General features: G+C 39.5%; 1 long non-coding RNA gene across 1 annotated transcript; it reads left to right on the top strand.

The window, feature by feature from the left end:
* Positions 1-1,440: 1,440 nt before the first annotated feature.
* On the top strand, positions 1,441-24,434 carry LOC120604594 (uncharacterized). The gene is made up of 3 exons (XR_005653381.1): positions 1,441-1,805; positions 6,360-6,497; positions 23,533-24,434. It is a non-coding gene; the product is annotated as an uncharacterized LOC120604594 (long non-coding RNA).
* The last annotated feature ends 1,108 nt before the right edge of the window (positions 24,435-25,542 follow it).

The following is a 25,542-nucleotide window of genomic DNA, read 5'->3' as shown; positions in this document are numbered from 1 at the left end:
GTGTTCCTCCTGCAGAAAGTCTATGCATTCCCCATGCCCCTCTTCACCCCCTCCTGGCCCAACATTACCTGTTTTAACTGGGTGTTAACTTGATAAAGAACTTCACTGATGGTTAGGATTGTCTTTTTCTCACTTTTATGAACTGCTAAAAATGTTTTCAAGAGTCAAAATGTGGGAGATGTTTTTCTTTCCTTCCTTCCTTTCCCCGTGTGACTGGTGACTGCCATGGTGGTAAAGTGCTCATCACATTAATGCGATCCCGCCCCTACCCCCTCACAACAGAAGCCCCTGAAGTCCAGATCATTCGTCTTGGCACCCCAGTGCCAATCTCAGTGTTTGGGACACAGTGAGAATTAAATAAATCTTTACTGATTGCATGAAAAAATTAACGAGGAAGCATGAGAAACAGCTGGGTTGACACACGCAGATCTGAACTGCAACTGAAGGAAGTTCTAGTCCAACCTGGTGTTTCCCAAACTGGGGTCAGTAGGACATAAACCCCTTCGATGTGCTCTGCTTCTCCTCCCCTGAAAAGAGTAGAAATTTAAAGGGTCTTCTATGGTCAACTAAGTTTGGGAAACGTGGCATACTATAGGTTCCTCCTAAAGAATTATGTGTGCATAAGATTTACAAAGGCCTTGGGAAGACGTACAGTTATGAATACTCTTAAAAGTTGGTTTCATCTGGTGTTGAGCAAACTAATTCTTTATGAGCCAGGTCTGGCAATTATGTACTGTTTTATGAGCTAACCCTGATCTGTTGATGGTTGATTGGAGGAAATTTTCAAACAAAGGGGCTTCCATTACAGCAGTGGTTCTCAAAGTGTGGTCCCTAGACCAGCAGCAGAGGCATCTGGGAACTTGCTAGAAATGCAAAAGTTCGGGCCCCCCACACCTACTTATTTAGAGATTGGAGACAGGGGTGCAGCAATCTGCATTTTAACAAACCCTCCACACCATAAAATGTGAGTGCCACTACAGTAGAGAAACTGCTGGTTCTTGGGAGTTCCTCTTACTCATTCAAAGAGGAGAGTTTATCTGCGAGGTGAGTCAGGAGAAGGAGCTTTATGTGAGCAGCTCAGCCCCTTCTCAGATCTGCTGTCTGCAATGAAGGCGTTCTGGCCTGCTTTATTGGTAGTCTGTAAGCTCCGTGAGCCAGAATCTCCTGTGGGGAAGGCCCGCAGTTTTCCAGCACTGCCTGTGACTAGATGGGAAACTGTCTAATATAGAGACAAAGTGTAAGCAGGCCTTTTGCCCACAAATCAAAAGCCCGACCTTCCTATAAGCTTATCTTTATTAGAAGATAGCATTTTGAGCACTGTTTGCTTGTCTCCTGTGTCTTATTTCTTAATTGATTCTGAACTTGTGTGGGGAAGAAGGTGATTTTTACAGGGCTGCCATGTTGCACAGCACAGAAATCAGTGGATAGTGCTCTTGAAGTTGTACGTCGCAGCAGTCCCCGTATTCGTTAGCTCCGTAGAACCCCAAGTTTGTTGCTATTTAGAGTGCTATGTTGAGAAAGTTTCTGGGACTGGGTGTGGGTTCAGTGGGAAGGAGTACTGAGATCAGTTAATGAAGTCTGGGCAGGCATGGGAGGAGAAGTGGAGGCATGTGAGTCAAATGCCTGACATTCCAGGGTAAGTTGTCATCAGAACAAACAGTTCCACACCTAAGTAAAGAGTGTGGAAACACTGCACTGTGTCACTCTTTCCCCTCTCCATTAAGCAGCTGTCTAATCCATGACTGGTTCTTCTAAATGGACTAATCTATCGGGAGGGAGTACCCTGAGCCAAGGACCAGATATAGGTAAATCGCTAGATCATTCCCTCATAGAAAGCATTAAATTGGCCTTTGGGTTTATCCCTAAGTCTCTTGTGTGTCTAGTTAGTATGGCTACATCTGGCAGAGCCCGGCCATCTTGAGCACACTGAGAGAGCAGAGTTTATGTATGGGGAAGCTGAACCACGGTTCTGGACACTGTGAGCCTCGCATGGGGTAGCCAGAGGCCTCCATGGATGTCTTTCATCATAATGGATGTCTGGGCCGAAAGACCTCTCAACTCATGCTTTCCATTTCAAAAGACAAAGCATTTGGGCAAAGAGGAATGAAGAGGAGAAATTTCTAGGGAATCTGATGCTTGTGTCATTTCTCAGACAGAAATATTCCATCTATCTCTTTCTTTGAGAGCAGGCATTTGGCACCTGTATCATGTAGATCATTACATCTGCTGGAATTTGAAAATTATTTTGTGTGTCTATGAGAAAGAGATTTAATGTATTTATCTTCCCTTGATGCCTGCTTCCTCTCTGAGTTTCTATGACTTTAACCAATAATGCCCTTGTATGTAACTTCGTAATGTGAAACCCATACATAGAGTTTTTGTTTTTGTTTTTTTGGTGAAACTACTTTTCTAAAATTACTTAAGAGCTGCCAATCCTGAAAAGCAGCTACCAAATTAATTTGGAATGGTGACAACCCCAAACTAGTTCAGATAGAAGAAAGCTGAGAGGTATAAGCACTATCAGAGTTTTCACATTTAATCTCCTACATATTCCTACAGCTAGAGTTTAATCAAGAGACTATTGATGCATAAAAGAATGAATGTTTAGGAGGAAATTAGGAAAACTGATGAAAATTGACAAAAGAATGTCAGAATATTTCAAAGTTTCCTCAGAACTGAGAGTAAAAATGTAGACTTTTATTGCCTTTTTTCTACCTCTCCCTGTGAAACCTAAATGCTGGTTATGTCATAGGAAAAGTGCTCAAAATGACACCTTACAGATTTTCTAGTGACTTCCAATGTAGTGTCCATCATGTTTGAGAGTAGGGGTTGTGGAATGAGACAGCCTCCATCTGTATGTAGGCACCAGTGATTACTGGCTGTAAGACGCTGGGTCAGTCACGTCACCTCTTGGAGCCTCAGTAAGCTCATAAACAGGCATACCATGTCGTATTGCACTTGGCTTTATTGTGCTTCACAGATATTATATTTTTTTATTTTTAATTTTTACAAATTGAAGGATGTGGCAACTCTGTGTCGAATAAGTCTACTGGCGCCATTTTTCCAACAGCATTTGTTCACTTTGTGTCTCTGTGTCACATTTTGGTAATTCTTGTAATATTTCAAACTTTTTTGTTCTTATTATATTTGTTACGGTGATCTGCAATCTTTGATTTTACTATTATGATTGTTTTGAGGTTCCGCGAACCGTGCCCATAATAAGATGACAAACTTAATTGATAAATGTTGTGTGTGTTCTGACTGCTCCACCAAACAGCTGTTTCCCTATCTCTCTTCCTCTTCTTTGGCCTCTCTTTTTCCTGAGATACAATGGTATTGAAATCAAGCGAATTAATAATCCTACAATGGCCTCTAAGTGTACAAGTGAAAGGAAGAGTCAATCGATGAGGTAAACTTCATTGTTGTCTTATGTTAAGAAATTGCCGCAGCCACCCCAACCTTCAGCAATGACTACTTTGGTCAGTTAGCAGCCATCAACATCATAGCAAGACTCTCCACCAGCAAAAAGATTATGACTCACTGAAGGCTCAAATGATGGTTAGCATTTTTGAGCAATAAAGTATTTTTTAATTAAGGTATGCGCATTGTTTATTAGACATAATGCTACTGCACACTTAATAGACTATGCTATAGTGTAAATATAACTTTTATATGCACTGGGAAACAAAAAAATGTGTAACCAGCTTTACTGTGATAGTTACTTTATTGCAGTGGTCTGAAACCAAACCCGCAATATCTCTGAGTTATGCCTGTATAAAACAGGAATCATAACAGTGCCAGCTCACAGCCCTGTAGAGAGGAATGAACTAATTCATTTCAAGGAATTAATAAAGTCTTGGGCTCATGGTGAGCACTCAGTTGACACTAACTGTTATTACTCTTATTTTGTGGGAGCAACCAGTCCCTCTGTTTGGGACTGGAACCATTCTAATTGGTTGGCTATTTTTTTTAATGAGGTATGATTGATAAATAAAATCGTATATATTTAAAGTGTACAATGTTATGATTGATATACATATATATTGTGAGATGATTTCCAAAATCATCACCTCACATAGGTAGTAAGCTTAGTTACATTCTTTTTTTAGTAGGAATGCTTAAGATTTACTTTCTTACCAACTTTCAAGTAAAAAATAAAACTTTATTTTTAACTATAATCATCATGCTATATGTTCGATCCTCAGAACTTATTCATCTTATAACTGTATAACTAAATGTTTGTACCATTTAACTAGTATCTCTCCAATTCCCCTCCAGCCCTTTTGATTGGGAAATTTAATCTATTTACATTTAAAGTCATTGTTGATAGATAAGGACATCTTAATGTCATCTTATTAATTGTTTTCTTCCTGTTTTGTAGTTCCCTTTTTTTTTCTTCTTTGCTTGCTATTTTCTTTTGTGAACTGATGATTTTCTATAGTGGTGTGCTTCTCTTTATCTTTTGTATATCATGGAACATTTTTGCTTTGTGGTTACCATAAGGCTTATGTAAAACATCTTATGGTTATAAGTCTATTTTAAGCTGATAATAACTTAAAGTTCAATTGTATATAAAAACTCTAGCCTTTTATTCCCCCCCGCTGATTTTTAATGCTTTTGTCCTTTTACCTCTATACTAAAGTGGTTAACAAACCATCATATTCTGGTTTGTTAGTCTGAATATTTTCCAGCGAGTCATATATTTTCATATCTTTTCATGTTACTAATTAGCATTCTCTCATTTTAGCTCGAAGGACTCCTTTCAGCATTTTTTGTAAGGCAGATCCAGTAGTGATGAAATCCCTCAGCTTTTGTTTGTTTGGGAAACTCTTTATCTTACCTTCCTTTCTGAAGGACAGCTGTTCCAGGAAAAGTATTCTTTGTTGGCAGGTTTTTTTTTTTTCTGTCAGCACTTTATGTCATCTCACTCCCTTCTGGCCTGCAAGATTTCTGTGAAGAAATCTACTGATAGCCTTATGGGGGGTTTCCTTGTATGTGAGAAATTATTTTTCTCTTGCTGCTTTAAAATTATCTCTTTGTCCTTGACTTTAGACTGTTTTATTATAATGTATCTACAGGAAGGTCATTTTAGGTTTAAATCTCGGTGTGACCTTTTAGCTTCATGAACTTTGTGGTCCAAATCTCAGATTTAGGAAGTTCTCAGCCATTATTTCTTTAAGCTTTCTGCCTGTTTGTCTCTCTCTTTTCCTTCTGGTACTCTAATAAAGTGTAGACTGTTTTTCTTAATGGCATCCCATAGTTTACACAGGCTTTCTTCACTCTTTTTCTTTTGTTCTCTGACTGGATAATTTCATAGGTCCAGTCTTTTACTTCACAGATTCTTTCTTCTACTTAATTTAGTATGTTGTTGATGTTCTCTATTGCATTTTTTCATTTCATTCATTGTATCCTTCAGCTCAAGAATTTCTGTTTGGTTCTTTTTTATGATTTCTATCTCTCTGCATTTTGTTTGTGTATTATTTTCCTGTTATCATTGGATTGTCTTTTTGTGTTTTCTTGTAGCCCACTGAACTTCCTTAAACAGCTGTTTTGAATTATTCAAATCAAATAAATCACAGATCTCCATTTCTTTGAGATCTATTACTGAAAAAGTATTGTTTACCTTTGGCAATGTCGTCCTTCCTTAATTTTGTATATTCCTTGAATCTGAGGTGATTTTGAGGTATAGCCAAATTTGGGAACTGCTGTTAGGCCTGGTAGGAGGGCCTCTGGGATCTTATCTGTGATCATGACAGGGCCCGAGCCACTCCTGTAACCTATGATTTTTTTCCCACGCATGTCTCCCTTTTTCCCTGATACAAGTGGAGAAAGAGGCCCCAATCCACACCGACTGTTTACAGTGTTTTTAAGTCAGCCATTAGATACAAAAGTTGCACCAAGGCCCCTGGGCAGCAGAGGGCACTCTGGAGACTTTGGGCTGTAGGCTTTCCTGGTGGGTTCTAAATTTTTTCTCAAACTACCTGCAGCAAAGAACCAGATTTCCCCCTGCCCACGCTTTTGGAGAACAGTACTTTGTAAAATACAATAAATATTCATTATTAAGAAAAACAATAAAAACATATAAAATGCAAACCATACTTTCCTCCCAACATTACTATGAAGCTTAAAAAAACCTTCAGAAAAGCTGAAAGAATTGTAGAGTGAACCCCCTATATCTACTGCTTAATTCTACCATTGACATTTTGTTACATTTGTTTTATCATTTATTTCCTTCGTGGGTATCCCAGAGTGGGAGCAAATAAGGGTTCCAGGGTGAGAGTACCAAGTGCCAGGAGTGATCTATCTGGAAAATGTCACAGGCTTCTCCTTTTTCCACCCTTCCATGCCTTGTCCCACAGGTTAGGAGCAGGTGACAGCTGCCGCCTCAGACAGCTGTAAGAGCAAAGCTATGGTGGTGAATCCCCACTGCAAGCCATTCTAAGAGAATTCATCTTCTTTTCTTCCCTGGATGGATTGGGGGCCTCACCCAGACACTGGTATATTTGGTTACTTCTTTTTGAAATGAATTTGTGACCCCTGGGAAATGCTCACAGATCCCCAGTGGATGTTAGACATGGCATTGAGAGCCAAGGGTCTCAGAATAGAAAGATGGGTCTGTAGGCCAGTCCTTTGGAAGCAGCCTGCCTCATCAGTTCAGATTGGCTTCCATGACACACTCCGTCATTCCACAAATAATTATTATATACTGAGTAAAATGTACCCACTGCTGGCTACAAGAGTCCTCCCCCAGTAACCTGTGGCATCTGCCCTGAGAGCCTTCAATCTGATGGGGGAGGGAAAACATGAATACCTAATATAATAGTGAGAGCTGACGCTTATGAGTATGAGGCCCCTGATATGTGACATTTTATAAAGGAGGAAACCAAGGTACAGAGAAGCTAAGTAACTTACCCAAGTTCCCACAAGTCCATAGTGAGACCAGAGTTTAAATGGAACTAATAAGAAAGAGTCAGAACTCAAACCTAGGCAGTCAGGCTCAAGAATTCACGTTCATAACCAGTATATCATACTGCACTAGTAGTTGCTAACTTCATGGGCAATTACCACATATGAATAATCACTATGGATGAGATCCTCTTTAAAGTGCTTTGCATATATGAATTCAGGATTTGGTGGGTGTTCCAAGGATGATCCAAAGGGAATCCAGGAATTCTGAAGGGAAGAGCATTTTCAGAGAATGCTTCACACACATTTTTAAAAAATGACATGTTTTGCATTTCAAGATCTAATTTAGAATCCAAACTTTTCATAAGATGCTTCTGATTAAATCCATGTAGAACAAATATTGGAATCTAAGAATAAAAGTGACTACACAAAGCTCTCTCTGACAATTTCAGAAGTGTTATAGAAATATGAAAGCCCAATTATGCTATTAACTTAAGATCCAGCTGAGATCTTCAGAATTTCTGATTTAGAGCTTTCAGGACCTATGTTGGAAAAAGGAATGAAAGAGAAAAAAATCTTGAGTTCTGTCTGTGAGCTCTTAAGTAAGTTGTGTAAACTTTGTTAGACTCGGTTTCTCATGCATGCAATGAAGGATTGGTCCAGTTCTCTAGTCTTAGCTTCATTACATGATACTCTGGCAAGTGCCTAATTTTAGAAGGGAAAAGGTGGAATTGCCCGATGGGATTTGCATATGATTCACAGCCTATCTGGTCTATGTAACAGCCTGTAGAACATCAGGACACATCCCTTATGTCAAGCATGTATATGTCATCCACCTTTGTTGTGTGTTGCCAAAAATAGGAGGTTGGGACCTGCTGGCATTGATGATCTCTAGGGCCCCTTCCAGGGTTAAGCATTGTATCCCCGGTGCCTCTACACCTATGTCTGACAGGACACCCTGCCTCAGCCTGCTGCCACCTCCATCTGGAGAGGGCTCCTCTCTCAAAAATCACAACAAAAATCCAAACATTAATCCTTACTCAACTTCCACAGAGACAGGACTTTCATTTTAGAAGAGAAGGTTCTGAATTAGGAGGGAAACTACACCTTCTGGACAAATCATTCCTCCAAGCTGATTTTGTAATATTTTCTTAAGTTAATAGATCTCTGATGTCTAAAAACATAGTAGGTCCTTTCCATCTCTTCCTGTCTTCCTTCCTCTGCCCTCCATCCTTCCTTTCATAGTGCCATTGTCAAGAACGGCATCTGAGAAGTAAGGGGAGGTGTGCGTGTGTGTGTGTGTGTGTGTGTGTGTGCATGTGCATGTAATGCGTGTGTGTGTAGCGTGTGCTGTGCGTGTGTGTGTGTGTGTGTGACGTTATGCCTAGTGGCTAAAGGGGCAGCAGTGTTGGAGGGAGTGCACCAAAACAGCAGGCAGAGGAGGCAGTTGTTAGCATAGTTAGGAGATTGGCCACAATGAGTACAAAAGTCAATAAACTGAGAAAAATAAGAGACAGATTTCTCACTGTCAAATAACCAAAACTAGACCAGAAATTGCTGGCAGAACTACCTGCACTTTCACCACCCTGAGAAGGCAGTGCCCACTAAAAAGGGTGGTGTCTCCAACATGCAAATGGTACTGGTATGTATACAAGCCCCTTTGGCCCTGGGATAATCACAAGGCAAATGGTACATTTCTTTGGAAGATCAGAACTGTCCTCACCCCCTCTCCCCTGTCCTCTGTCCTTCTCCCAGGGCAGTGAAGTGAGATCTGGGTACATTGTGACCTTTACCCTGGGATCATGAATCATGACTTAATTAATATAAAAAGCTTATTGAAACAGTGGGGAAAAAATCAAGAAAGATATAAATAAATGGAGAGACAACACTGTATTCATGGATTGGAAGACTAAATATAGTAAAGATGTCAATTCTCCTTAAACTGATAGTCAACTTTAATACAATTACTATCAAAATCTTAGCATATATAGATATAGATGATATTATTCTTAAAAATTATATGAGTATAGAATTGCTCTAATAATTCAAAAATAGAAAAAATAAAGTACAAAAAGCAGTCAATTTTAAGATTTATATTAGTTATAATAATCAAGACATGGCATTGGTGGAGAAATGTACACATAGATCAATGAAACAGAATAGAGAACCCAGAGACAGACACAATCAAATATGCCAACTTAAGTGCAAGAGCAATTTAATACAAGAACGATAGTCTTTTCAACAAAAGGTGCTAGAGAAATTGGATATCATGAGGGGTGGGGGGGACCCTTAACAGAAATTTCATAACTAATACAAATATCAACTCAAAATGGATCATTAACTTAGACTTAAGCATAAAATTTAAAACTATAAAACTTTAATAAAAGAATACAGGAGAGAATCTTTGGCATCTAGGGCTAGGCAAGGAATTCTTAGACTTGACACCAAAAGTACAATCTATAAAAGAAAAAATTTACAAACTGGACTTCATCAAAATTAAAATGTACGCTCTGTGAAGGACTCTGGTGAGAGAACAAAAAGACAAGCTACAAATTGGAAGAAAATATTTGTAAACCACATATTTGATAAAGGAATAGTTTCTGGAATGTTCGAAGAACTCTCAAAATTCAACAGTAAAAAACAAATAATCCAATTATAAAACGAGCAAAAGATATGGTAAGACATTTCACAGAGGATATGCAGATGGCAAATAAGCTCATGAAAAGATGTTCAACATCATTAGCCATTCGGGAAATGTAAATTAAGACCACAATGAGATATCACTACATACCAATCAGAATGGCAAAAATGAAAAATAGTGACAACACCAAAATGCTGGAGGGAATGTGGAAAACCTGGATCACTCATACACTGCCAGTGGAAATGTAAACTGGTATAGCCACTCTGGAAAAGAGTTTGGTAGTTTCTTAAAAAAAAACAAAAACAACAAAAAACACCAGACATGCAACTATCATGCAATCTGACAATTGTACTTTTGGGCATTTATCCCAGAGATATGAAAACATATTTTATACAAAACCTGTATATAATATGCACAACAGCTTTACTCCTAATAGCCAGAAACTGGAAAAAAACACAGATATCCTTTAACATGTGAATGGTGAACAAATGGTACATTCACACCATGGAATACCACTTGGCAATAAAAAGAATTGAACTATTGGTACACCCAATGGCATGGATGAATCTTCAAAGAATTATGCTGAGTGAAGTAAACGAATCCCAAAAGATCACATACTGTATGGTTCTGTTTATATCTCAAAATAAAAAGTTTAATTTAAAAAATTTAAAAACCAGAAAAGGACATTTTGATAAGGTAGTATTTAGAATAATATCTACCCTAGACAAGGCGATAGAAACCTGAGTCTTTTCCCAGCTCTGTCTCAAACTTACTTTGTGGCTTTGAGTCATGTAACATCTCTGAGTCTCAAGTTACTCACAGTAAAAAGGAGAATGAAGCTGGCCTAATACAATGTATGAGTTTGCTAGGGCTGTTGTACCAAAATTTCACAAATTGGGTGGCTTAAAAAATAGGAATTTATTTTCTTACAATTCCAGAGGCTAGAAGTCCAAGATCAAGGTGTCAGCAGAGTTGGCTCCTTCTGAGGGCTGTGAGGGAAGAATCTGTTCCAGGCCTCTCTCCTTGGCTTGTAGAGGGCTATCTTCTTCCTTTGTCTCTTCACCTAGTCCTCTCTATACTGGTCTCTATGTCCACATTTCCATTTTTTATAAAGACTCCAGTCATGTCGGATTAGGCTCACCCTAATAACTTCACTTTAACTTGATTGCTTTTATAAAGACCCTGTCTCCAAATCAGGTCACATTTTGAGGTACTGCGGGAAGACTTTAGCATATAAATTTGAGAATGGAGGACGCAACTCAGAACACTTAACATCGTAGAGGCGCTGTGATGATCAGATGAAATAACTATGTGAAAGCCATTTGCAGAAGGTTCTGTGCAAAATCAAATTTAAAAAAAAATCTTTAAGAACATTTTAAGAAGCAACTTGGTGAGCAAACAATGACTTAAGAGCCAGAAGTTTCAGGACTCAGCTTGAGTCACAAAGCAAACCTGTCAGGTCCCTTAGCTAGTTTCCTGTTTTTGGTTTTTGGATTATGAGATTAGGCTTATGATTTCTACTGTGACTTTAGCTTTAGTATTCTGTTGGTTCTAATTTCATCGTTTTAAAATAATTTTCTGATTTTAAGAAATGAATGTTCAGTATAGAATAGTTGGATCATACTCAAAGGAATAAGGGGGAAAATTAGCCATAATGTTATAACTCAGTGAGAACCTCAGTGCTTAACATTTTGGTATTTTTCCTTCTATTTTTTCCCCCCAAAAATGTGTAGAGAGAGATGTCATATGTAAAGATAAATATGTCATGTATTTTATATATAATAAATAATACATATTATATATAATATTCATTATATGCATATTCATTTTACATATTAGAGCTCTTAGTTTCTATACAATTTTCTATCTGGCTTTTTTTTTTTTTACCTGACATTATATTACAAGCATTTTCCTACGTCATTAAAATTTTTCTAATGTGCAATCCCTATTGGTTGTATATTATTCTGTTGAATGAAAGATCTCTATTTTATTTAACCAGATTCTTAGTTCCTTCAAGCCTGCTTCTCTGTGTTCAGAAAGAAATTTTTGCAGATCTGTGCCATCTACCCCTAAACAGAATATTAGGCTTTTACACACACTAGACGTGACACTAGAGAAAGCCTGCCCTCCTGCCAGGCCATGGGGCTGCAGCTCCAGCTGCTCGATTAGAGTCCTAAGGTCCCACCTGCTAGAGAATGGAAGAGTGGTACTTGGGTTGAATGAATGTACCTCTTTCAGGGTGATACAGCAACTGGGAGAAGGTAGCAACCCCAGGAAAGAGGCTATGGAAAAAGCAAAGAAGGCTGATTGCAGAGTGAGGGAGGCGGGGCAGAGTCCTGTCAGGACTTCTCAGCTTTCACTTCTCAGCTTTCTGTGTTCCCAGAGCATCATTGCATACTTTCTGCTCCTAAGTGCTTCCTTGGGTTGGCTGGCGCTGGGCCGTTAACACACAAAAAAAATACAGTAAAAACAAGATTTTTAGTAGATGAGGCAGCCCAAAGAGAATCTTATATTCAAGACCATAGACCGTGGCCCCAGCTTAGCTGATGTAGTAGCGCAGTGCACAGGTGTGGAAGGAGACCACAGCCCAACACATTTTTATTTATGCCGCAGAAATCATCTGGTTCAGATGGACTTTCTGGGCTCCCACAGGATGCGGCAGGCCAGCGCAGAACGCAGCTGTCAGGCTTCTTTTAGGATGAAGAGGGCCAACATACGTGAGGGAGAAACTGAGCTGTTGATTTATTATTTATTTATTTTTTAATTTGTTTACCTGCTTCTGGCACTGATACAATTGTGATTGTATTCATATGCTGGTCCTCTTTTAAATGTTTTATCTTTCTAGGAATTAAATCCCCTCAGAATCTAATGTGCCCAGATTTTGGCAAAAATCAGAAAGAAGTATCTGTTGGGTTTTGCTGATGGTCTTTCATTTTGGTGTGGTTTATCTTAGTGAATAGGCAGAACTCTAGACTGAGGAAGAGAAAATCATTGTCAGTCTTGAGTTCATCATTCATTAGATGTGTGATTTTGAACACGTTATGTGTGTGATTTTAAATGATTTAACTATTCTGGTTCTCAGTTTCCTAAAATATAACATGAAAGAATTGGATTATTGGTTGTTTCCTCAGTTTTTGACACTGTGGAACTCTTCGTTTGCATGAAATCTTATATGAGAATACCCAAGGCTAATTCTTAAAATATTTACCAACCAGAAGTGCTTGGACCCCTCCAGTGAGAACCCTTATTGATCATAGGCCTGCCTCAGAGACCTAGGAACTCCCTGCCTTGCCTGACATTGATTGTGCTTCATCTCTACTCCCTCAACTTGTTTATATTCCTGTTTTGGTAACTGATCAGGTCTGTGATCATAGCGAATTGGGAGATGGAGCTCAGAAGTTAGGCCACGTTGCTCAGGCAGCAGGACGCGCTCAGGGAACTCAGGACAGCAATTGTTTACTAACAGTTATGTTCATAGCAGCATTAGTCACAACAGACAAAAATGGAAACAAAGCAAGTACCCATCAAATAGTGAATGGATAAAGAAAATGTAGTATATCTATGTGATGGAATATTATGCAACCATTTAAGGGAATGATGTAGTAATAAATGCTGCAGCATGGATGAACCTTGAACAAATTATGGTAAGTAAAAAAAGCCAGACACGAAAGGCCACATATTGTATGGTTCCATTTACATGAAGTGTCTAGAATAGGAAAATCCATAGAAACAGAAAGTAGATTAATGATTTGCCAGTAGATTAATGAGAGGGCAGTGGGGCACGAGAGAAGGGGAAGAACTGCTAATGGGCATGGAGTTTATTTCTGCAATGATGAAAATTTGCTGAAGTTAGATGTGGTGATGGGGTTGCACAACTCTGTAAAAACCAATGAATCATACACTTTAAAAAGGGCGAATTATGGTATGTGATTATATCTCCAAAAAACTTATTTTAAAAGGTATTATGAAAAGCTATATGTTTGTAGTTTTTGATATTTAATAAAATATGTAAGTACTCAAGAAAGCACAAAATGCCAGTCAACACAAGAAAAAAATAGAGAATTTGAGTTGACTAGTAAGTATTATAGAGAATAAATTAGGAGTCAAATATCTCTTCTTTCCTATAAATGCAGGCCCAGATGGTTTTACAGGTGAGCTCTACTAAACTCTTAAGAAACATGTAATTCTAATTTTGAATAGATTGTACCAGAAAACAAAAGCAAAGAAAAATCCGCCCCACTCATTTTATGAGATCAGGGTAGTATTGATTACAAAATTAGATACAAGCAATGCAAGGAAACTATAGGCCCATTTCACTTATGAACATCAATGTAAAAAATCAAAACAAGATTTTAGCTTACCAAACTAGATACCGAATTTTTAAAAAAGACATCATGATTAAATTGAAAGCCTGTGAGGATGGCTTAGCACCTGAGATTTTATCAATGTAATTTTCCTTATTAACTGCCTTAACAATAGAAAACACATGATATTTCAAACTACTAGGAAAAGCATTGATTGATCTATTTATAATTTTTTTAAAAAATTGCTTAGAACCTAGGAGAAGGAGAGCTGTCTTAATTTAATAAAGCTTACATACAAAAACTTATAGCGCGTGTTAGACTTAGTGGAGAAACTTTAGATGCTTTGCCCGGTTTTGAGGCAGGGGAGAAGGGCTGTCTCCGAAAAACTCAAAGTTGTCCCCATGAGACTCTCTGAGACCAGAGAGCCCCATTTCTAGGTTCCCACAGTGTCAGATAAGTAAAAACTTTCTTGCTATCTTTTTCTGCTCTCTCCCACACTTTTATCCTTGAGGAGTCAGAATCCATGATTAATGAAATTGGGAAGCAGGATCAGAGCTCAAGAACTCTAACTCAGCACCTTGGTCCACTGCAGCTGCCTTGCTCCAGGCCCAAGCTGTGAACATGCAGGAGCCAAAACTGTGGATGAAGTGTAAAGTTTAATTTTTCACTGGACTGAAAATATGAATTATTGAGATGAGACTGCTTTTATTACCTGAAAGGGACCACAAAACTCATAAGACTTGTCCTAAATTTAATCCAGGAGCAGAGGAAACTAGTCCCACAGAATAAATTTTAAAAAATAAAAGGAACAACAACAAAAAAAGATGCTGTATGATTATAACTCACATACAGTGATAATTGGAGGTAATTGTTACCTTATTTTTTGTTACCATAATCCTGGTAGGTAGATGCTGTTGTGAGAATAATAGGAAACCCACAGAGGTGGAAACCTTTGCTTGTAGAGTTTAAGGGTGTTGGACAAATTCACAGAGCAGGCAAGTAGCAAAGCCAAGGATTAAGTTCTGATTTCTGGCTCTACAGTCGTACTTATGAACAGAACATTTAAAACTCAAGACTTGAATCAGTGTCCACGTTCCTCTCACTGCATCTCAGGATCCCAGAACCCATTCCATTCAGAACTTTCTAGGTGAAATACCCCTCTGCTTCCTGGTGGTCCTCTTGGGTTAAATCTCTTTTTGAATGGCCACAAGCAAAACATTCCTATCCCTGTTTGCACCTCTTTTCCCCACCATTCTGTGCCTTGGACATGCCATCAGGACAAGGGGAGGTTCCTCCCCAGTCAGCCTTCTGCTCCCATTTGTCCCTGCAGCCTCTTGTCTGGGGATCTATCAGACCTGTGTAGACCCAGTGTAACCATGCCCCAAGCTTTAGGGTGTATTAGTATATGTGCCGCCGAAGCGAGGACCCAAGCTTTAGGGAATAGAGTGCACACTTTCCAAGGATCAAATCGAAGCCCTCTAAAGATGGGTGGGATGCAAAGGAACTAGAACCCTCCCTCTACTTCAAATCCTAACAAGGTGGCAGCAGCTCCTTACAGGAGACCCTCCTTACAAGTCCATGCTCCATCTCCACTCCAACTTGTTTATATTCCTGTTTTGATAACTGGTCAGCTTGTTAAACTTTCTTATTAGCTCTAATCATTTTATTCTCCTGTTGATTATATTGGCTTTCCCAGCAATTTCATAATATTTGCAAATAACGATAATGTTATGTCTTCACTTCCAATCCTATTACTTTTTTCCCTCTATTTCTTCCAAATTGACCAGGCCCTCCATTACTGTGTAAACTATCAACATTCTGGACTTTTTCCCAACCTTAAAGGAACATCTATGTTCTGTACCTGGGGGCCAGCTTCACGCTGTATACTATCTCTGCAGTCACACTGGGCCTCACACTTGTTTTAATGCTTTCTTGTTGCTGTCTTAAGATCATCAACATTTTTGAAAAGGGCTTTGCATTTCTCATCAGGCACTGCAAATTACATAGCAGTCCTGTCTTGATGAGAGTTAGTGATGGTTATGTAAGAAAATGTACAGCAGTCACGAGTCAGCAAAGTGGAATTTCTACGCAGGGACCTTGTCTTACCTAGTTATCAAAGTGTTCTTTGCCAGAGATGTATTTTTATCTTTTTTGCTGGATAAATTCTATATAAATAAGTTGGTTTGTCTTTAAAAAAAAAAAAAAAAAAAAAGAGGTCAGCTTAAGTATATTTTAAGTGACTTTATGGCTGAGTCTAAAACAGAGTTGGGGCCATGAGAAATCAATTTTTCTTATTACTTCAGAAATCAAGTCATTCCAATGTGGATTATCATAAGAGGACAACCACGATGATAAACGTGGAAACCACTAGGATACTATTGGTCAGATTCCCTTCTCAAGAATGAAGACCTCGCTGACATTCACTAAGAAGTAAATTGTTTTTCCTTTTTCTTGGAAGCAAATGAGTTTAACCAAATATGACTGCTGTCCCAGTCCTCAGAGCTGCCACACTAAGCTCTGTGTGCCCTTCCCTGTGCCGTGTTCATACTATTCCCATGAAAAGTCACCCCACTATAGAAATTATGTTTACTTCAATGAATAAGAACATGAAGAGGCACCAGCCTTTTGATAGTTTCAGTGAGGAAAGACAGTGAGTGCCCAGGAGAAGGGCTGAAAAGGGTCCGCGCTCCTCCCCTAGTGAATTGGCATCCAGGCCCAGTGTTGGAGCTTGGCTATGGGTGGTGGGCCAGCTTCTCTGGGTCCCCTCTTTACTTAAAGGAGCTGAGACTGCACTGGGGTCCATGACTTCTTGGCTGATCAAAGCATTCCCACCTTTGATGGAGGGCTGGAAGCTGGAGCATTGTCTCCAATGAGAAATAAGAAAAAAAATAAACAAAAGAACAAAACATTTTGACCAACTGACACGATCAGTATTAGTCCTTTCCCAGAGAGGTGAGGAGTCATCTCTACGTCTTGCAGTTCTAGAACAGAAACTTTGTCCCCCACCAAGGGGCGTTGAGGAAGGGGATATGCTTAGCCCAGAAACAAATACTTAGGGGGACATGATGATGTGAGAAGACTGCACATGTCTGTGCCTTGCCAAAGGCAGAACTAGGACGGGGGTTGCGGTGGCAGCAAGTCAGTTTTGGATCAATATAGGGAACCACTCTACCCAGAGCCCATCTTAAACCCAGCTCTTCACGTGGCACAACTGCAGAGGGGTCTAGAGGTCTTAAAACTTCTTTTAAATTATTGAAATATATAACAAATATATATAACAAAATATATAAAATATATATAACAAATATATTTTTTTAAATGCACATGTAAGTGAACAGCTCTTTTCAATTTTACATACTCCCCACACCTATATAATAGCACCAAGATCGCTACCAGCTTTTCAGAGGGTAACCATTACTTCAACTTCTAACAGCATCCTCTAGTTTCACCTGTTTTGTACTTTATACAAATGGAATTAGAAATTCGGATCCTTTTTTTTGTGCCTGGTTTCCCTGGCTCATCATTGCATGTGTGAGATTCAGCAACCGTATTGTTTCTGGTGATTATATATGATTCATTCTCATTGTGTGAATATAGTATTATTTATATAACAAGCTTACTTGTTTGATGGGCATTTGGGTAGTTTCTGTTTTGGGACTGTTATAAAGACTGCCCCTCTGAATATTTGGGTACATATCTCTTGGTGAGCATATACATATTTACTCCTCTTCGGCTGGAGTGAATTGCTGGGTTGTAGGGTATGTGTTTTAGTAGATACAGCTAACAACTTCTAAAGTATATGTATCAATTTACATTCCCACCGAAAGTGTGGGAGAGTTTCAAGGCTTTGTCAGCCTCCAAATGCTTTCCCCATTTGCCCTTCTCAGAAACAATGGAAATATTACCATTTGCAGTGCATCCGTGAGGAAGAGCCCTTCTGGACCCGTCATTTATATTGAAACTGAGAGATTTTGACAAAAGTTCGAGATTAGAATCAGAAGAACATTGTGCACTGAATGGGAGGGAAAGGAGACTGGGGCCAACAGAAAGGGTATGCCTCCTGGCCCCACGCCGCAACTGTGGTCCTGAGGTAGTGTCTCCAGCTGTCAGGTGTACACCTGGCCTCAGCTGCTACCCTCTGAGAACCACAGGTTTGGCACTTCATCCCCAGGTTTTGCTCCGACACTGAGCAGAGACCTGGTCCCCACATTCCCTGGGGAGAAAGAGCACAGCATTGGTGACCCCATGTCCCCTGGGAGGAGTGGAGCCCCCCCCAGTTCTGCAGCCCCTCAGTTCCCTCTGCTTCTCTGTCCTGGTCCACAGCACCATTGCCCATGTTTCCTTCCCAGGCCCACCCCAACAGCTTCCTTCTCTACTTTTCTCCAAAACAGGAATTATTTTGCGCATTTTCTTTTCCAAGTCCAAAAATAGAAAAAAAAAAAAAAAAAAAACAGCCTATCTGTCTATTCTGCTGGTTTGCTATGCTACTTAATAAAGATTTTTTTTTTTCTGTAATTCTCTCTGGTTTTTCCCTCATCTGCACAACCTTCTCTCCCCCACATACACCCCCTTTACAAAACCACCCTCTCTAGAATCCAGAGACTGTTTCTTCCTCAGCTGCCCATAACTGGTATCCATCCAACTAAAGGGGCTCCTCAGAAGTGCCAAGTGCCCACGCTGGGATTTTCACCTCTTGCCTTATGCACGTACATTCTGGTTGAATCACCACTGCTTTCTGAGAGTTTCAGCACATCTCTCCCCAGGTGATGTCCTGGCTTTCTGGCATCACAATCTCGCATTCTGAGAAGTTTGGAGGTTAGGCAGAGATGACAAGAACCTCTCCCCCACCCGCCACCCTTGTCGGCCTCACTGAACAGGCAAGCTGTGAAGTGAATCCCATTGCTTTGTGAATTACCATATGCTAAACTAAACTTATGCATTCATTCATTTATATAACCTGCAGCTCCTGGGCAGCTAATTTACCACAGGCTTGGTACAAAATGCTGGAATGGATGCAGCCACATTGCCCATAATGAGGAAGTTCATTCTAGAAGCTGGTAATAAGGCACTTTAGTACTTATATGAATCAGAACTTCTCTGACAGTGAAAACTGCCATTAATAATTATGTCAGCACAGTGAGCGTGAACTGGAACTATCCTGGGCAAACTGGGACAAATGCGGCCCTTATCTACAGGGGTAAGCATTTTGCCGATAGCTTAGGGTGCTGGTTTCAACCAAAGTCATTTCCAGCTAGGTTGCCATGCGAACAGAGGTGCATACTCCCCCAAGATTCCCAGGGACCCCTTTTCCAGTGCAATTCCCTACTTGTAGCCAAATTCATAAACAGAAAAGAGCAGATTTCTGTTCCTAGCAATGCCTCACCCCAACTTCTCCAGCAGCCAGTGCAGCTTCACCCTCTGTCCCTCTCCTTTTACCACCTCCATCCTACCTTGATAAAAGTAGGGCCACCCCCAAGTTAGAGTTTCCACTCTCTGCTTGTTAAGCCATTCCACGGCTCTTTTGTTGCATCTCAAGTCAAATACAGAAATTCAGAAAAGGTTGTAGATAGAATCTTTGTCCCCAGACCCTGCATGTTTCTACAATTGGAAATGTCACGTTTTGTCTCAGAATGTGGACCTTTTTCGGTGCAATTTCTGAAATTTCTTTTGGGAGGCAGTTGTAAAAGTCACACTTGGCTAAGCAATCCTGAGAAGGAATCATTACATCCAGATCCAGGTTATATTTCCCTAGAAAGCTTATGGGAAGAGATTTTCATTAAGTGCGTAGAAGCAGATTATCTCATTTTGGCTGAAAAGAACCTAGTGACACGATTTTTCACATTCTCAGCATAGAGACTCCCTATGAAGCTTTCAATTTTCCCCTGGGTTTCTGCACCGGAACAAGGAGGAGAGAGGAACTCAGGGGGAAAAAAAAAAGAAATTGCATCCACGGGGAATTGCAAGCAAACATTGAAAGAGAGTAATATACCTTATCTACCTAGCTATCTCCAACTATCAGTATCACCAGGACTCAGTATAAATGTTTGTCAAATGAATACATAAATGAATGAATGGATGAATGAAAAGTAATTAAATTGTTGTGCTTGAATTGGTCAAACGACAAAAAGAAAAACCTCAAAAAATGTCCATTTTGAATGATGTTCTCAAAGCAAAAGAGAGACAGAATTGAGTGTCATGATTCCTTTGGTTGGTCACTGACCTGGGTACCTCCATGTCTCTACAAACTGGTGAGGCTGGCCAAGGTACAGGCATGTCGGTCAAGCCTCTTTGCAGCATGATTCTTTGCACTGTGATTCTGAGAGGCTCTTAGAGTGGGCAGCTATCATCTTTGCCTGTCCAGCATCCATGCCCCTTTCTATTGTTAGGAATCCATTAATTTTCCTCTCATGGATTTATTATTATCCACTCCCGATCAATGTGGTTCAGGTGGGATTTACTATACCTTTTGTATCCAGTGATGGCCACATGGTTTAGATATGTCCAATCGAAGTCATGGTGATTGACTTAGAGATGGGAACATCATCAAATCTGGCTCAATGAGGATCAGTCCCAGCACTTTTGCTGAAAATATCAGGAAGGAACAATGGCTGTCATTCTGCTAAGCTGGGAGAATGTCAACCTGCTACTGCAGGTGGCCATATTTGCCACTTAGTGGGAAGAACCTAACATGGGCTGATAAATTCTGAGAGAGCCATGGCTAAAGTGCGCTGAAACCACCCATGGGGTGCTCTAGCCCTTGGTCATATATTTTTGCCAACTCTCTGCTGTCCACACTAGGTGATAGACTCAAAGGCAACAAGTTCACAAGTTTAGGGCCATAGTTTTTTCATTAGGCTGTCCCCTTGTGTTTGGGTTTTCTGAAAGATCCATGTTGAGCCTTTCTTGGTGCCCAGCACATTGTCTCTGTGAACAGTGCATCAGCATTCTGAGAATGCAGCACACTTTGCCTGGTGGGGCTGTTTCCAGGTTGGCCTCAACAGTTCCATGAGTCAGGGGCTGGACTAAATTGCTGTCAGGACCCTCGAAGTGGTCCCCTCATGCCTAGTCTAAGCCAGCACTGCTCAAAATACTCATCCACGAACTATTTGTTACTGGTCCATGATGAGGTAAGGAGCTTGCATCAGAACATGTATCAATATGCTCTTTATTTCATAGGGAGAGTCTTACTACCAAAAAAAACTTAATGATATGATTGTTTCACATGATAGTACAAGTTCTTTGAAGACCAATAGTGAAAGAATTCATGGACGAGTAGTGGTCTGCAGATCACATTTTGAATGACATTGGCTTAAACCACCCCAGATCCCACAGTCACACAGGAAAGTTAACCTCAACTGCAGTCAAATTCCTAGATGTGATCATCTTGGTACAGGGAAGCCCTGCCATATTCTGAGACTGATGGATCTATTGCACTGGTTCTCAACTTTGGCTGCATATTGGAATCATCTGAGAAACTCTCAAAAGATGAATTCTACCCTTAGACGGTTTGATCTGATTGGGCCAAGGAGAAGCCTGGACATTTGGGGTTTTTAGAAGTTCTGCAATTGATTATAATGTGCAGGCAAGGTTGACAACCACTGCTCTAGATTAGTGGTTGTTCAATGTTAATATGCATAATAATCGTTTAGGTAACTTGTGTGAAATATGTTTCTGAGCACCACTGCCAAAGACTCTGATTCAGAGGATCCTGGAAATTGTTGTTGTTGTTGTTGTTTTTCTTAAACAAAGTACCCGGGAGATTTTAATGCAGGTGGTCCATGGACTGCAACATTTTGAAGAACACTGCTATAGATTATTCCCTGGACAGGTTAGATCAAGGTAAGCTGCAATAAGCAAGGATTTGAAGATAGTTTTCAGTGGCTGAAATGTTGAAGACTTACCAGGTACACTTGTTTCCTTTCTTTCCCTGAAGATCTCAACTCTAAGGACTGTCATAGCAGAGAAATGGGGAATGAACTGGTAACAGTGTCCAGTGAAATCCAGGAATCACTGGCAACCTTAATTGCCTTACAGCTTGCCAATCTATTGTCAGTAATATTCTGTCTTATTTCATGTCTCTGCCTCTGAGCTCTTAAACCAACTTTCTCTGCTTTGGCCAGGCTTAGGACTGATCGGTTCCAATGAGTAAATCACAAAGGCATTCTGATTGAGTAGGGATCCCCCCATCAGCCTTTGTACAGAGTGGAGACATTTTACTAGCTGAATGGTTTCATAATGGTAATGAAGTGAAAGACATCTTTAATCAGGATGAGATTGTGTATCCTTTTAACGGTTCATATGATGAGCCAACCTCAGTTGGTCCAGGAGGTTGAAAGTCAGAGAGAAAGAGCAATCAGTCTCAGTGGTGAACAAATTAAAGTCAAGAGAGTCTCAAAATGGGAAGTATTCACATCTCCTCACCTCCTTCTTATTGATGAAGAGCACCTAGCTCCTGGTAATCCACCTCATTAGTACCTGTGTGATTGTGGTGGCTTTAAATTCAGGCCAAGAATGATGATGTTGTTTAAATTTAGAGGGCCATGGGCCATGGGGACCTATTCTGAGGTGGGCCACTCCTCCTGGTCTAAAATACCTGAAGTATGAATACTTGTTCAGGATTCTCTGAGCAAGAGAGAACAGTGTATATTAACAAAAAGTATTTTCAATGATTTCTGAAATAAGTTTTTAATAATCTCTAGTTCCTAAATCATTGAAAAGTATTTTCAATGATTTCTGAAATAAGTTTTTAATAATCTCTAGTTCCTTAGATTTTTAAGTTAAATTCAATATACATTTTCTCTCTATGGGGAGCCTTCCTTCTCCCTAAAAGCTGGCTATGTATAATTTGGAAGTTCTAATTATTCCAATTTCCCATGGATATGTTCTGATTACCCAGGACAAACCCAGTTTACATCTGTTGTCCTTGTATAATTATTAAAAGCGTCTCCTTTCAATCAAAAGTGTCCCAGCTTGGGTGACAAATTATATTGTCACTCTATCCTTGGAGAATTTTTAAATTAGTAAATCAATCAATATAAGTTTTGTCTTTTTAAAGTAATGTTTGTATTTCATGAAGTGAGAAAGCCAGGTTAGGAAACGGAAGTGAGAGAGATATTTGTTTAAAAATAACTATTGCAACATTTGCAAAGTTTTCTAAGATGAATTCAATAAGAATCCAACAATAATTTTTAAAAAATCTCTCAGGCATTGAAAACGTTTTGTTGGAAACTGTTGACTCCTCTCAATGCCCTTTCACTTGAGGAATCCACACTTGCTACAGGCCATCAGATAAAACTATAGTTGAATTTTCAAAAGAAAAAAAAATTGTTTTTGAATCTTACGATGAGCATCTACTACTCTAGCTAAGACGAAAGAGAATCAAATTCTTTGTTCCAGGGAGGAACCTCAGGAAATGAGAAGATATAAACAAAATGTTCTACCATGAAACTATTGTCCCTTGAGCAGTGTCTGATTAAAAAAAAAAAAATGTCTTCAATATTGAGTGGATATGGAACAGAGTTGCCAGTCCCTGCCACCCTGCTTTTTCTCTCTTTCTGGGTCACCACTAGGCTCAGCTTCCAGCTTATTTCGAGGTCAATCACGTTTAACATAGGGAAAGATGACTATGTCAGCAGATTTAGTATTAATGGGGCCTTAAACTTCTTTCCTCTAGTGCTCCAGGTGCTCCCTGAGAAGTGTGGAAATCTGGCTGGTCCATCACATCGCCATCATCTTCATCATCAACAAAGCTACCACCTATTTGAAAGTTCTTCATACACCAAGAACTGTTTTAAACACTCTACATGAAGCAACTTACTCATTCGTTACAACCGTATGAGAAGAGACCATTATAATCTCCATGTAGCAGATGAAGAAACTGAGACACAGATGGGTTAAGCGACTTGCCCAAATTCACATAAGTAGTAAGATGTGGAGCCAGGATTCAAAATGAGGAAATCTGATTCCAGAGCCTGTGCGCCCAACCTCTTTCTCTATCACCACTCTAGCGTAAATGATAATCTGGATAGCACATAGCTATTTCTCCTGATACCACTTTCCTCTCTAGCTACTTCTCTCCTTCCTTTTTACAGCAGAATTTCTCAGATTCATCAGACAACATGACTATATTTGGTATCTCCAATTCCTCTCCTCCCATCCCTTCTTGAATCCCCTCAATCAGGCATTTACTCCACCACTCCACTGAAATTGTTCCAGCAAATTAGCCAATGGCCTTCATGTTCATAAATCCAATGGAAATCCTAAATTCTCAACTTCCTTGATAAGTTAGTAGCAAATAAGTTGATCATTCCTAACTCCTTGAAGAACTCTCTTCATTGGCTGTTAGGCTCCAGCCCTATTCAAGCCTTCAGATGACTACAGCCCAGTTGACATTTTGATTATAACTTCATGAAAGACTCCAACCCAGAACCACCCTGCTAAGCTGCTCATGAACTCATGACACATAGAAATTGTGAAATAACAAATGTTTGTTGTTTTACACCACTAAATTCTGAGAAAAAGATAACTAATACACCTGGCTACCCTATTTAACAATGCAACCTCTCTCTTCCCAACATTCTCTATTTCCTTTTCCTGGTGTATTTACTTCTGCTGTACTTATTACCATCTAAGATACTTATTTCACTTATTTATCTTAATTACTGACTCCTGTCTCCACTTTAATGTAAGCTCTATGAAGATAGAAATGTTTGCTTGTTTTAATAAACAGTCAATAAACAGTCAGCACTCAGTAAATGTGTGTTAAAATGGATAAATCTCCTATGGCACTGACTGATTGGTTATGGCTACTTGAAGCCCTGTGTTAATAACAAAGATTGCCTGAGCTTAGAAAGAAGGATACTGCAATCAGTTAGTGATATCTGCAATGGGTATGAAAGTAGGAGTATCACCATCTTCACCATGTATATGCCTTCTCTCTTCTATCCCTGCATCTTTCCTTCAGGCACAATTCATACCCAGTTAGTCTGTACTAATGATAACAGAATCTATGCTTTTTCGAGGGCTCCAGATAAAGCAACTCACTCTACAATTTAACATTCATAACATTAGGAAAATATTTCTTTCCTAATTCTAAGTATAAATGCCAAGATTCAATTTGTCTGTTGGCTCTTGATTATCTTCTGAGGAGACAAAAAAAAATAACTGGTTACCATTATCTTTGAACTAATTTTACATAAAACAGAAAATAAACATTAAGAAATGAAAGCTATAGGGCTTACAGTGGGGAAATTTTAACCTTGAAAACTGTCCAACAATACAATTCAGAGTTTATGTAAGAGTTTGAAAGTAATTTGCAAAATGGGTAAAATATTTATGCAGGCCCTGAGAATACCACCAGCCTTGCTATGAATTTCAGGATGAAATGTAACTTTCATGAAAATCAAATCGGAAACGTTGCTCGTGGACCTAGTGATCCTCTTCGAAAACATGACCCTCTTTCATTCATTCAAAACATATTTTCTGACTGCCTACTATGTTCTTGACATTGCTTTAGGAATGAGGAATTCAGTAGGGAATTCAACAGACAGAGTCCCTGCCTCAAACATCTTACATTCTCTTCCTCAAACAGCATGGTTTTCTGGCTGGCTCTGCTCACCCCAGTTAAAGAGTTAGAACTCAAGTGTCTAAGAGACTTCTTTGTTCAACATCAGCTCTTTGTTCCTTATCTCA

Source organism: Pteropus medius, unplaced genomic scaffold (assembly GCF_902729225.1).
Source record: "Pteropus medius unplaced genomic scaffold, Ma_sr-lr_union100, whole genome shotgun sequence".
Classification (NCBI taxonomy): Eukaryota; Metazoa; Chordata; class Mammalia; order Chiroptera; family Pteropodidae; genus Pteropus; species Pteropus medius.
Note: the sequence above shows the minus strand (reverse complement) of the source record. Positions and strands in the feature narration are given on the sequence as shown.